The sequence below is a fragment of the Equus caballus genome, chromosome 19 (assembly GCF_041296265.1).
Source record: "Equus caballus isolate H_3958 breed thoroughbred chromosome 19, TB-T2T, whole genome shotgun sequence".
NCBI lineage: Eukaryota > Metazoa > Chordata > Mammalia > Perissodactyla > Equidae > Equus > Equus caballus.
Genome location: NC_091702.1, coordinates 18,523,291 through 18,537,413, shown reverse-complemented (window position 1 = coordinate 18,537,413; position 14,123 = coordinate 18,523,291). Strand labels below are relative to the sequence as shown.

The 14,123-nt window shown below is 38.7% G+C and overlaps 2 protein-coding genes across 21 annotated transcripts in view; one reads left to right on the top strand and one right to left on the bottom strand.

Moving 5' to 3' along the window:
* Positions 1-11,660, bottom strand: part of SERPINI1 (serpin family I member 1) — an 83,181-nt gene extending 71,521 nt beyond the window's left edge. The window contains exon 1 of one of the 4 annotated variants that reach the window (XM_005601784.4): positions 10,955-11,660. The gene's annotated coding sequence lies outside the window, so the exon portion shown is untranslated. Of the gene's footprint in view, positions 1-9,395; positions 9,496-10,954 lie in introns of those variants that run through there. The other 3 variants (XM_001490786.7, XM_070242560.1, XM_070242561.1) reach the window with 3 other exon arrangements.
* A 20-nt stretch (positions 11,661-11,680) lies between these two features.
* The window catches only part of PDCD10 (programmed cell death 10), a 41,791-nt gene continuing 39,348 nt past the window's right edge, over positions 11,681-14,123 (top strand). For 3 of the 17 annotated variants that reach the window (XM_070242364.1, XM_070242366.1, XM_070242365.1), the window contains exons 1-2: positions 11,860-11,968; positions 13,055-13,206. The gene's annotated coding sequence lies outside the window, so the exon portion shown is untranslated. 17 annotated transcript variants of the gene reach the window in all.

The following is a 14,123-nucleotide window of genomic DNA, read 5'->3' as shown; positions in this document are numbered from 1 at the left end:
CACAGCTCGGCTGGGTAAGAAGTTTTTAATTTTAAACTTATTCCATTCTGTACACATTGTTTCAGCGCCTTCTATCATTAAGTGCTAAAGGAGAGAAGCCCAATGACAAGGTGATTTTTCTACTCCCTTTGTTTTCATCTGTTCTTTAGTGTTCTCCCCCCCCCGTTTCATTTTAAGATTCTAAAAATAACCTTAACAAAGTGTGGCCAGATTTGGATCTCACTTCACCAATTTTGCCTAATGTGCTGAAGCCAAATGCTATAAAATGAGAATATTTCCTTCTACTTTACTTTTATCTGCTAGTCTTGGTTCCTTATAATTCAATCTTCTATAAATCTTCCCAATTTTTAAAAATCAGTTTATATTATATTTATTTACACTTTTACCATGTACACGTTTAAAATGTATAACAGTGGTTTTTTACTATGTTCATAAAGCTGTGCAACCATCACAACTATCTAATTTTAGAACATTTCATCACCCTATGAAGAAAGCTCATAACTATTAGCAGTCATCCCCCATTCCCCTCGTCCCTTAGTGTTAATCTACTTTCTGTCACTAAGGATTTGCCTATTCTGCATATTTTATATAAAATGTGGCGTGTTGTGTCTGGCTTTTTTTGTTTAGCATGTTTTCCACGGTCATCCATATTGTAGCATCTATCAATATTTCATTCCTTTTATGGTCATAATATTCTATCGCATGGCTATACAACATTTTGTTTATCCATTCGTCCACTGAGAGACACTGGGCTGTTTCCACATTTTGACTATTATTCATAATGCTGCCATGAACATTCATGTACAAATTTTTGTGTGGACATATTTTCTCAATTCTTTTAGGCATACATCTAGAGTGGAACTGCTAGGTCATATGCTAACTCTATGGTTAATTTTTTGAGGAATAGCCAAACCGGGTTTCAGTGTGGCTGCACCATTTTGCAATCCTACAAATAACTTACGAGGATTCAATTTTCTCCACATCCTCATTGATACTTGTTATTATCTTTTTTAATTTCAGCCATCTAGTGGGAGTGAGGTATTTCATTGTAGTTTTGATTTGCATTTCCCTAGTGACTAATGATGCTGTGTATTTTTTCATGTGCTTATCAGGCATTTGTATATCTTGTTTGGAGAGAGAAATATCTATTCAAGTCCTTTGCCTATTTTTAATTGTGTTGTCTTCTTATTTTTGAGTTCTAAGAGTTCTATATGTACTTTGGACACAAGTCTCTTCTCAAATATTTGCTTTGCAAATATTTTCTGCCATGTTGTGGTCTTTTCACTTTCTTGATTACGTCCTTTGAAACATGAAAGTTCTAAATTTGATGAAGCTAGATTTATTTTTCTTTTGTCCCTTGTGATTTTGGTGTCATATCTAAGAAACCATTGACTAATACAAGGTGGTGAAAATTTACTCTCATGCTTTCTTCTGAGAGTTTTACAGTTTCAGCTCTTACATTTAGGCCTGTTATCCATTTTGAGTTATGTTTTTATATATGGTGTGATGTAGGGTTCAATTTCATTCTTTACAAAACGTGGCTATCCAGTTGTCTCAGTATCTTTTGTTGAAGACTTATCCTGTCTCTTGTTGAAAATCAATTGACTATAAATATAAGGGTTTGTTTCTGGACTCTCAATTGTATTCCACAGATACATGTCTCTGGGTTCTTTGCATTTTCACCTATGTTTTAAGATCAGCTTGTCAATTGTTGCAAAAAAGGCAGCTGCTATTTTGATGCATTGACTCTGTAGATTCATTGGGAGAATACTGGCATCTTTATAATACTAAGTCTTCCAATCAATGAACATGAGAGAGTTTTCAAATTATTTAGGTTTTCTTTAATCTCATTAACTGTTGTTTTCTACATCATTTGCTGGTTTTGGTGTACAAGTCTTGTATTTCTTTTGTTAAATTTATTCCTAGCTATTTAATTTTTTTATGCTATTGCAAATGGATTATTTTTAATTTCATTTTTTGACACTCACTGCTTGTGTATAAAAATGCAATTGATTTCTTTATACTGATCTTATATTCTGCAACTTTGCAGAACTTGTTTATTAGTTCTAATAATTTTTTTGTGGATTCCTTAGGATTTTCTAAATACAAGATCATTTCATTAGTGAATAGAGATAGATTGCCTTCTTCCTTTCCAATCTGAATGCTTTTTATTATTTTTTTCTTGCTTAATGGCCCAGGCTAGAATCTCCAGTAAAATGTGAACAGAAGGTGAGAGCAGACATCCTTCTTTTATTCCTGATCTTAAGGGAAAATATTCAGTCTTTTACCATTATGAATGAGCTAGCTGTGGTTTTTTTGTAGATGCCCTTTATCAGGTTGAGGAAGCTCCTTTCTATTCCTGGTTTGTTGAGTGTTTTCATCATGAAAATATGTTGGATTTTGTCAAATGTTTTTCTGCATCTATTGCAATGATCATGTCTTTTATTATATTGATATGATGTATTACACTGATTGACTTTCATATCAAACCAACCTTGCATTCCTAGAATAAATCCCACTTGATCATGGTATATAATATTTTATTTGTTGCCAGATTTGGTTTGCTAGTATTTTGTTGAGGATTTTTGAGTCTATATTCAGATTTTCTATTCTTGTTTTCGTAGTTTGTATCTTTTTAGCAATGTGCCCATTTTATCTAGGTTATCTAATTTGTTGCCATGTAATTGTTCATAGTATTCCCTAATAATCTTTTCTATTTCTGTAAGATTGGTAGTGATGTCCCCTCTTTATTATATTCACTTTTAAATATCATTTTCCTCTAAGCTTCAATAAAGTATCTTAACTTCTTTTTTAATTGACTACCATAGCTTTCTACAATATTTAATATGCTATTCAGTCTCAATTAACTGTATTTTAAAGTATGGGCTTTATTTTTCTATACCCTTAGGTTGTTTGGCTCTTACACCAATCTCATCGTCCCTATACAATATTTAGTGCAACTCTTGAAAATTTCTAATAATTAGATGATACCCATCCCAGTTTCCTGAACATCTATTTTAGAGATAGGGAGTACTTAAACTTAGAGTTTTAAATCCCCATTTGAATTAAAAGTTATAGTTCACTTAAAGCAATCATAATAAAATATAACACTTAATAAAATAACCTTTAATGAACATCTACTACGTGCCAGGTATTATACAATGCACCTTATGTGAAATCCCATTATATCAACATAAACAGCCTTTGAGTCAAGTTACAGATTAGAAAACCAAATTTGAACCCACTTTTGTCTGACTTTAGAGCCAATACTCTTAAACCCTGTGGTTAACAAATTTTTTTAAAAGGGCCAGACAGAAAATATTTTAGGCTTTTGGGCCATATGGTCTTTGCTGCAGTGGCTCAACTCAGCTGTTGTAGCAAGAAAGTAGTATTAACAACACAAAAATGAACGGGCATAGCTGTGTTTCAAAAAACAAAAATAATTTACAAAAAAAGGTGGTGTGCCTGTAGGCGGTAGCTTGCTATCCTCTGCTCTTAACCAACACACCATGTTGCTCTACTTCTTCAGAGCCTACCCTGATTACCACACAGATCAATTTCTTCTGCTTCTGAGCTTCTAATTCTAATATTCAATTGTTCTTTCATTTTCATTCTACCCATATTCTTCAATGCAGTCCAAATGGAGACTTTTTGATACTTTTAGGTTGAAAACAGATTTAGAATAGAATCATCCTTTCAAGTGTTACTGAATATATCTGTAATGAAAAGTACAGATTAAATGCATTTTAAATACACAAGTATTAAAGATGGAATGGGCTAGATGGCCTTTTAACCAGAGATACCATCAGTCTCCGAGGAATGCCTTTGTCCAGAGACTTGAAATTTGGTAGGCACAGAAGTAAATACTTGGTATAAGAAGGTTAGAGTTTTCTAACCTGGGGAAACAAACAAATAGGAGGCACTGAGTCAGAACCAGAAAGACTACAATTTAAAGTTAATATGGTTTAATTATCAGACTTGTGTTGAAACTATGGACTGGTTAACCCCAAACCATTCTCAAACCACTCTTCCCCTGCTTCATCCACTACAAAGGCCAAAGTCCTTCATATCTCAACATCCCTTAAAGCTAGCAGCAGCCACATGCCATAGGCCAGTTAAGTCCACGGTGGACATTTGCTGGAGGTCACTGGGAAAGCTCTACTTCCTGATTAAAAGAGAAAGACTCAATAAGGCACAGCTGTTCCTCATTCTTTCTGCCCCGAGCTAGAATGTCATACCTGGACCAGCAGAAGCACCCATCTTGCAGCCAGCATGAGAAAAAGCATGAGGACAAAACCCAGACAACATTGAGCCTCTTAAACAAAAAGTAAATAACTACTTTCCTCTAGATTTCTTGTTCTGGAAAAATAAATCCCTGTTGTTTTACATTATTGTGCATAAAACTTGCAGCTAAAAGCATTTCTAATTGATATATACTTTACAACTATTTTTTAAATTGTCAATTACTTTTGGGCCACGTAAGGTGAGTAAAAAATTGCTTTTAAGATAAGCTTGTGGGGCCAGCCTTGTGGCTGAGTGGTTAAGTTCAGCTACTCCTCTTGGGCGGCCCAGGGCTTCCCCGGTTTGGATCCTGGGCAAGGACCTACACACTGGTCATCAGGCCATGCTGAGGTAGCGTCCCACACAGCACAACCAGAAGGTACTACAACTAGAATATACAACTACGTACTGGGAGGCTTTGGGGAGAAGAAGAAGAAAAAAAAAAGGAAGATTGGCAACAGATGCTAGCTCAGGCGCAAATCTTTTAAAAAAAGAAAAAACAAGCTTGCATAATAAGCTTTCTTTCTCTTTCAAAATGTTTAATTTTAATTACTAATTACTAGCTAAAGCTGATGTTATATTAAAAAGACATGAATAGTTATTATTAGACCTTTATAACTAAGTTATTGACATTTTATTTTTTAAAAAATCAGAAACTTTGAAATACAGAAAAAATTACTTTTTTGACTTAGATTTGTTAATGCACCTTGTGCTCAAGAACACATATAATTTTTAAAACGTTTGCTGATTTAGCAAAAACAAAAATTATACCATTATTATGTAGCTGTGAGAATAATGGTATTGTAGAAATTTCATTCAGTATTATATGTCAAATGACATGATATGAAATACAATTTAATCTGCTTTAGTGACTTGCTATCTACAAGCAATTTAGGATACTGTGTAGAGGTTTCTTAACTGGCAGTCTGAACATATTTAAAAAACATTAATTGCTTCGATGATTTTAAATTGCTTTGTGAAGTACACAACAATTAAATGCTCCAATAACCGAGTTAATTCAAGTGAATGGAAAAAATATACATCATCGTACGGTATTTATAACGTATTAGTCAAAGATGGAAAAGTAATAAAATCAACTAACTGTTCAAGTTACACAGGGTTAAAAGACCTCAAATAAAACTAGTTTTTTAAAACAAAATTTAGGGTATCAAGAAAACGACAGAAGAAATTCAATGTGGGTAAAACATCAAAAGTATTCCAGTTAGCTCTTCGGGTCCATTCAAAAGAAGCCAAGAGCCAGCCCTGATGGCCTAGGGCCTAGTGGTTAAATTTCAGCGCGTTCTGCTTTGGCCCCCTGGGTTTGGTTCCTGGGCACGAAACCACACCACTTGTCTGTCATGTTGTGGCGGTGGCTCACATAGTACCACAAGAACCTACAACTATACACAACTACATACTGGGGCTTTGGGGGGAAAAATCAAGAAAAAAGGAGGAAGATTGGAAACAGATGTTAGCTTAGGGCAACCCTTCCCCTGCAAAGAAAAAAAAAGAAGCCAAGAAATGGACTACAAGTTGACAGGTACTCACTGAATTGCTAGACTGTGCTATGAAACCACTTTGGGAAACCTGAGTTACTGTTACTGGTAATTCTAATATGAGATCTATCTGGGAAAAACAATATACTTAGGAAAATGAGGTTATTAAATCAAAGTAAATTCCATCTGACGTCCTTCCCATAAATTAGGAGCTGTGAGGAGCTCAGAAGGCTCCTTTCCTAGGCCGAACCAGAAGGGGGCCTCAAAGCAGTGGGTGGAGCTGGAGGTATGTGCACACTTCAGAAGGCCAGTACTGAGCACTCTTCATGCCAAATCTCAGAACTCATCCCTTCCTGATGCTGCCTCACAGAAGACAACCACCTGTATAATTTAGGTTTAAGAAGCCTGAAGAAGGCCTCCCAAAGCAACCATTTCACTGAAAACTGAATATTGAAGACCAAGTAAATTTTAGTTACGATAAAGTCTCATACTACACTTATTTATTTTTCTCTAAGTCTCTATTGCTATGTGTCAAGAAAAAAAAGTCACAGAATGTGTCTATATGTGTGGACAATGTTACTTAAAAGTACATCTTTAGGTCAGCCAAGTTCAAAGCAAGGACAGACCACACAAATTCCAAACGGCACCCAATTAAGAAATCTACATCTGAAGTACACATATGCAAGGTTGCAGGTAATAGCAATGTTTGCTCTATTCATTCAGAAATCCAACAAAAGACAGTGATATTTATATTTAGCTCTACTATAAGCAACTCCTGTGGGCAGAGGGCTGACTTTGGTGCGAAACCAGATGTCTAAGAAAAATTCATTTTTCTAGTTGTACTTGTTTGTGAAAAACGTGAAATGATGCTTCATTATAGGTTGTCAAATATTTAAACAAATTGTTACCAAGTATAGACTATGTATAAAGCTCTCGAAACAAATACAAAGGTGAATGAAACTCAGTTTTAGTGCTAAAGATACTAAGCATCTGGTGTGGAGGACAGTTACGAACTCAGATAACTACACAAGGCAAAGGGCTAAGCATTGAGAGTAATGCCTAAGGAACACGAACAAGGAAGATTAATCAATCATCACTTCTAGGCCAATTTGTAATTATCAGCATAATAGTCAAAGTATGTGAAAAAGCAAACAAAAGACAGTTAAATATCTGCTACTATTAAACTTACTAGTAAAGAACTATTTACAATTAACTGGAATTCTACAGGTCTTACAATAATGAAAAAAATCACATTTGAATGCTTAATTTTAACCTTAACCAGATTAATTTGTTTCTGGAAGGTCAAATGCAGAAAACAATAAATGCCCAACTCCACATGTGCTTAAAACACAATCAGTCTGACTTCTTTTCTTCTTCTTCTTCTTCTTTTTTCTTTTGGAAAGAATGATTAGAAAAATGTAAGAGCAAATTCAGTTTTTATAAAATGAAATATGCTTTTTATAGATAAGCTTCAACAAAGGTATTTTACTTGAGGTACAATGCTGGTGAGCTGCAGTCTCCCCGGCTGTAAAACGCAGACCTTGGGTGCCACAGTGGGAGAGCCCTTTCCCCCACCCACATTCCCTCTTTCTGGGATGAATTTAGAAACACTGGCCCGCAAAGTTGTAGATAAGTCTTTGCAGCCCACACAATCTGAGTCAAACTGGGCTCAATGGACACTTTTGCAAAGGCTAAGCAGAACAAAGACATTCTCAGAGGGCCTAATGTATAGTGATTATTCCACAAGGTCAACTGACTCTTGTCTATCAAAGTGCAAGATGTCTCAACGCGTACATTACAGAAGTGCTGGCCGATAGTTCTAGTTCAGTAAGTGGTTACAAGGCTACTTCTTTATGCTGAGCATGATATAAGGCGCTCAGAACGAGAAGGAGATAGGAAAGAAGTAAGGACATAATCTCCAAGAGCTAATAATCTAGTTGCTGAAAAAACACTTACCAAACTTTAAGACATAAATTCTGAAAACATTACAGGTAAGATGGAAAACAAAATGAAAACAAATGCTTGCCTTTGTATAATAATTAATCCTGATCCACAAAGTAGTGTTTAACCTTAGGAGTCTGCTTTAAAAGTGGGGGAAGAGGAGTCTTATTCATCTTTAGCGTCTGGTTCAAGTACCTCTGTTATTAAGGGGGGAAACATCATTTTAGGTTTTTGTTTCTTTTTAATACTATGTCCAAATAATAATGCTTCACTTAGAAGTGAATATATACATGCAGAATCTTTTCTGCTTTGCTTTAATAACCCATGATGATTAAAAAATCTAATGAATTAACGTCAGTCTGACTCCAGTTAAAATGACAATGTAGGAAAGTACTGTCTTCTACCATGGATACAGGGCTCCAGAAATTAACGATGGGGGAAAAAAAAGGCCATGGAATCCGTTACAGGCATTTAACAAAAAAAGATCCAATCTCTGTTCTCTCTTGCTAAGGGTATGTTTCTCAGTTTTCCTCACATCTATCCCCCACCGCACCAAAACCATTTGATCTTGAACCTTTAAGTCCTGTTCTTTTGTGCTACATGCATCAGTGAATCCTCCTGTTCGACAGAGAAATCCATGCTACTCAATTATTTTTACTCAATAGGTTTAGAGTCAGAGTTTTAAATTAAAAAAAATCCAAAGTATATTGTAATTTGAAACTAACCAAGTCTTTTGGCTAAAGAACATTAATCCTCAGAGCATCTTCCATTCAAGAAGGTCATTCTGCACTCCATTGGTTTTTCTTTTTTATCATATATATACTCACTGATAGCCATACACAAACAGTAAAACTTAAGAGCAGAATAAATAATATGCTTTTAACCTAGGTAGTACTTTACATAAAATTATAAACTGTCATATAGTGAATCTTCTCAACACCAGTAACATACAATCAAGATGTCTTCAGATTATCTGATTTAACGTGAACACCAATTTAAAATGTGCCAAAGAGTTCAACGTAACAAATACCCAGGTACCATTACTGTCAATTATTTTCTCCCTTATCATTGGAGATGATAAAAACATGGTCTTCTTACTCCCAAATGATATAGGAACCCAATCTCTTTCACTGACACAATAAAAAGGATCCAAATGTTGGAAACAGGCGAAAAATCCAGTACTCTAATACCACAAACTCATTTATTCCTAATGAGATGCTATCATTTATGAAACCTCAGAGCAAAAGACCTATAAATACTTGGGATTCAAAGTACATGTGAATTTCAACTGTTTTGGTATTTATTCTCTATCCCATTTACTTGGTTATTAACTGATAATAATCAACCAAATCCTTTCAAAAAGATTTTTTAATAAAGGCTCTGAAAGAACTTCATTCAATATTATTATTAATTATTATTACATGGAGGAAATAGCCCAGTGACAGCAGGTATTCAATTTCACAAAATGAACCAGTAGCAGAGTCTGAGAGAGAATCTAAGACTGATTCAGGACAATCCACTTAGTCACAAACAACAAGGGCAAACACAATCTTTTCCAAGCTTCACTACACTGCAGTACCCATTTTTTTCCCCTAAAATCATTTTCACAGGGTCATATCAGCTATGTGAATTAATAGACTCTCCCATGATGTAGCAAACATAAAATCGGATCCTTACCATGGCTGCTAAGTTTAGTGGTTACTGTTGCTTTTTCTTTCTTCTAAGATCTTTGCTGCTTCTAATACTTAACCTGATCTGCTTGGGGACAATCTAATAGCAGCTGTTTTTCTAAGATTTGTCAGTCTATATATTTCTTTGGCGTCTGGGAGGGGGTGCTGGAGGGGAGGAGCGTATACATTGATAAATCACTCAGGTTTATCAGTATCAGCACGCAGTAGGACTGAACTTTAAGCTATGAAGACAATTCCTTCCAGCCATTTCTTTTCAAACAGGAATTTTGCATGCATTACAGAAACAAAATCCAAAAATCATAAATAAATCAGGAAAGCATGAGAACAAGAAAATAGAAAGTAATTCCTTCATTTTATTGACCCTAGTTCAAAAAAATCCAGATTAAAGTATTCAGGTAGACTCTGAAATATACAATTGTCATAACGAAAGCATTTTAGAGCAAAATGTGCTGCAATATGCTACTATGATTAAAAGCCATATAATCTGGGGAACCTCTTAACAAAAAGAAAAGAGAAATGAACTAGGCAAATAGCTTTTTACATACTTTTCTACAACGAAAAGGCTGTAATTTTGTCACAGTTACACAAGGGTAGGTGCAACTTTCACCTTTACCTAGTATCAAAACATATTTTCATCCATACGTATTTAATCACATTCAAAGAAATCACACATGGTTTAATACCAAGAACAAACTATTATTTTATGATACTATCATGTGTTTTAACTCTGAACCCATCATTACCCATACTAAGGGTAACCATTTAGCACATACTCCCTAAACAGAAAAGGTCCTCGCACAGCTCTTGTACTTTTTTAAAATGTACAAATATTATCGGACACAAATGAGAGAATAAGGAGCAGCAATGAGGTACACCATACGTTCCCACTGTAGGCTGAGTCCTGGTCTTTGTTCCAATATTTTAGAGCCACTGAAAGGAAAGCTAAGTATCCATCCATTAAAACACATTTTTACAGTATTTCTGACAAAAGTTATACTTCTGGTAGGTTCAGTCATCTCGATTATTCCTGCCTGCATTTGCTTCTTTAATACAGATCTCTTTCAATTCTAGGAACCTGCAGTACAACCACCTTGGAAAACAGGTCGGTAGCAGGACAATCTGATAAAACGTTAACTGGTAGGCATTGAAGAAGAATGCAAAGTTATTTTCCTAGGGAAAGAGTTCTGAAGTAATTCTGTATCAATGACAAAATTTTTGGTTTTTACCAGCTACGCATCTATCCAGATATCCACCTTGTCCTCAATCAGCAGGGTTTCCCTCAATCTTAAAATCTCCCAGAACAGTTTTAACCGTACAACTCAAACCAAAAACACTAACCACGCCCTTTAAATCCAGAGTCAAGACACCTTTTGCTTTTTTCCCCCCTTAAAGTCCAAAAATGTACACCTTTCACCTAAAAGGGCTTGCACCAGTTCCTTAACCCGAGGCAAAGACTCTTTTTAGCCATGCCTTGATATAATTCCTATTGGAAGACGCTTTCTCCCGGGCAGTGTGCAGATGCCCACAGGAGGCAGCCACGCTTACCTCCCACACACCTGCAACCCCTGGCGGGATGCTGGAGCAGCTGCTCGCAGGACTGCACTCGCTCCGCTCTCGTCTCTCCCGGGAAACTACAGTCCAGGCTGCGCCTTCGGCTGCTACAGGGACCCAAGCTCCGCCTCCCCCTCCTCTAGTTGGCGAATTCGGCAGCTGTTGCTCCTCCCCCTGCTGTTCCTGCTGCTGCCCCGGCTGGAGGCGGCGGGAAGCTGCTGCCCCGGTACCTTCCCGTGTCCTGCACTTCTGCAGCTGTTTTGTCGCTTCCCTTGCCCTGGGGACCCCTCTCCCTTCACTCCGTGACCTCACACCTGGAGCTGCCTCCCGCCCCGTCCGGGCGCCTCCACGAGGAGCCCAGGCTCAACGGATCCCTCCCCGACCCGCAGGTCTGGCTGCCCGGTGTGCCTGGGGCTCGGCGGCTTTCGGGGAAGCTACTCCTCTGTCCGGGGCGCATCCCCACACCGCGCCCTCACTCCACCCCGACGATTCCCGCGATGCTTCCTCTCCGCCGCCGCGGCGTCCACAACTCAGCCACCCCACGTTCTCCACTTCGAGTTCTCCCCCTACCCCCCCTTCCTTCCTCTACTCCGCCAGCCCGCCCCCACAATGGGTGAGTCGCCCGCGGGGCCGACCCTGCACCCTGATTGGCGCAGGTGAGAGCTGACCCCTCCCTTCCTCTTCTTTCCGTGCACCCTCTGTCTTCATCTCACCTCCTCCCGCAAAGGCAGGGAACTCTCCTACTATTGGCTAGAAGTGTCCCCACCCATCGCCTTAGGCTTCACAGCACCGCCTGCTGGGAATTGTAGTCTTGCCTGTGTAGGACTTGCCGAGGACGCCGGCGAACGGGACTACGAGTCCCCATAGGCCCCTGCGCGACTCCGGCTGGGCAGGATTCCGGACAACGCCTGGTTCCTCTCGGGTCCTTCCGGCGTCGCCGGAGTGAATTGATCCGGGAGTTGAAGAGGGCTCCAAAGGTGGGAAGTGAAGTCAGTGCCTCAGTTGTTGGTAAGGTGTGGCTCTTCTGTCCCAGTCCCTGTAGCCCCGCGCGGAGCAGAAGAGGTCTGGGGTCATACAGGGGCCGTGGCTGAGGCACTCGGGCTCGGCTCCGGCAGGCGGAGCGGACGGGGCTGGGAACGGGGCCCTATGGGCGTAAGCGAGGTTACCCTACGCGAGTGGCGTAAAGCGGGTTTGTAAATGCCGCTTGCCCTGCTCAGGCCTGAACGCCTCCAGGAAGTCCCCTCTAGGTGGAGGCGGGAGGGGAAGGGCGAGGTTGGCCTCTGGGGCCACCGGAGACGGGAAAGAGCGGATGTGCCTGGGGTGGGGGCCTGTGAAGGTGTGGCTTGGGGCGGGGAGATGGGGCTGCTGTTTTCCCCCTGCTGTGGAAGTAGGATAGAGAAGGAGTGGAGGAAGGAAGGGGCGCTTGGAAGTCTGCTCTTGGGGTGACTCGGGTTATGCCCTTTGAGGGAAGAGGAGAACTGTAGAAGGAAGAGTCAATGTTGACAGAGATCTACGGATTCAGTTTCAGTTTCGTGCTATGACTCCTCCAAGTAGGTAATTTTGCCCTGAGCAGAAAAGCTTAACCATTTTAGATGTGATTCCTAATCTGACTTTGCATCTTTATTGTTTTCAAAGAGCATTCACGTTGCGATGCTGATGAGGAAACTGAGGAGATAAATGACGTGCCCAAGGTCACACACATAGGGCCAGATCTCTAATCCAGTTGTAGTCCAGCTTCTGAATCAGAGCTGCCACACCAGAAAGAAACAGCAAGGAGATTGGTTGTGTTTTTTGAAAAGAGTGAAGAAGTTGCAAAGTAATGCATTTTATTATATTTCTAAGACGCCATTTGTGAGGTGAAGAGGTGTTTTTTGACCCAGGGAGAGATTCCTCAGTAGAAGAAGGACGCACGGTAACGGAAGAGAAGAAGAAAGCTTCAGTTTCAATTTACATATTTTTCCTTGTAATAGGGGTAGATTAAGTGATGGACTGTACTACCGTCTTAAAGGGTAGATAATGAGATAGGAGGACGTCAGTTAAACGATATATCCCATCCTTGCAGTTGAAAGATACTCCTTTCTCTTCCTACTTTAGGACTGTTTTTATCTTCATTTTGTAAAACTGAGAGCAGTGGGATTGGAATTATTTCCCAAGACGTATTTTATGCTTTTTTCAAATAACACGGCATCACAAGAGAGTTTAGTTTGCTCCTTACTAGAAAAGAAGATACGTTGCATTTCTTGGAGGTAACATCACATTTATGTTGACTTTTCCCTCATTTTCTTGACTCTGTGTGTGAGTGTACATAAAAACATCAGGCTCTTGCATGTTTTATTTTTTTTAGCATCATCTGTGACTTTTAGTATCCTTATTTTACATGTAGAATGGGAAAATAGGACATTTATAATTTATGTTGAGCAGAAAGTGTGGTTTTTCCAGTATTATCCTTTATACTTTGTGTTATGACCAGTTATAGCTCAGGAATATTATTATTGGATAGTTTTTAATAGAATTTTTAGACTTGTTCATTGACATCAGGATTTCGTCATGATAAGTTTGTACGTAAGAATCAGATGTCTACTGATAGCAGGTCATCATTCGTGGTTTACTGTTGTAGAAGTTGACCACTGAAACATGCTGCGTTTTGAATGAACTCTTCAGTTGTTAGTATTATCAACAAGGTGTTTAGCTTTTGAATGCAGAAATACTTCCTAGAATTACAGGTATAACATTCCCCTATGATTGAAGTTAGGATGGCCTGGAAATTAAAATGACCTATAAAATAGAAGAGAGGTAGGATACTGTAGAATGAAATAAAATCAGGAATAATGGAGCACCATGAGTAAAGCAGTGCACAAGGAAGGAAGACCAACTAAACAAATGGAAAGTTATGTAAGGATGACTGGCTCTGTGCTGTAGTAGAAGGGTGCGGTAGTTTAAGTAGTCCATAAACTGAACATAAGTGATAGTAATGTATTTTCTAGATGGCACTGTAGGCATTGGCTTTTTCTGGGGCAAAGTGTGAAATGAGTTCTGACTTTTGACACACACCTATGAGGTGGTGGAAGGAGCTTTCGAACTAAAAGGTTAATTTGGAAATAAGTCAAATTAATGTTGTGCGTTTGTTCAGCATGTGTTAGTTTTTGTTCTTACTTCAGTTCTC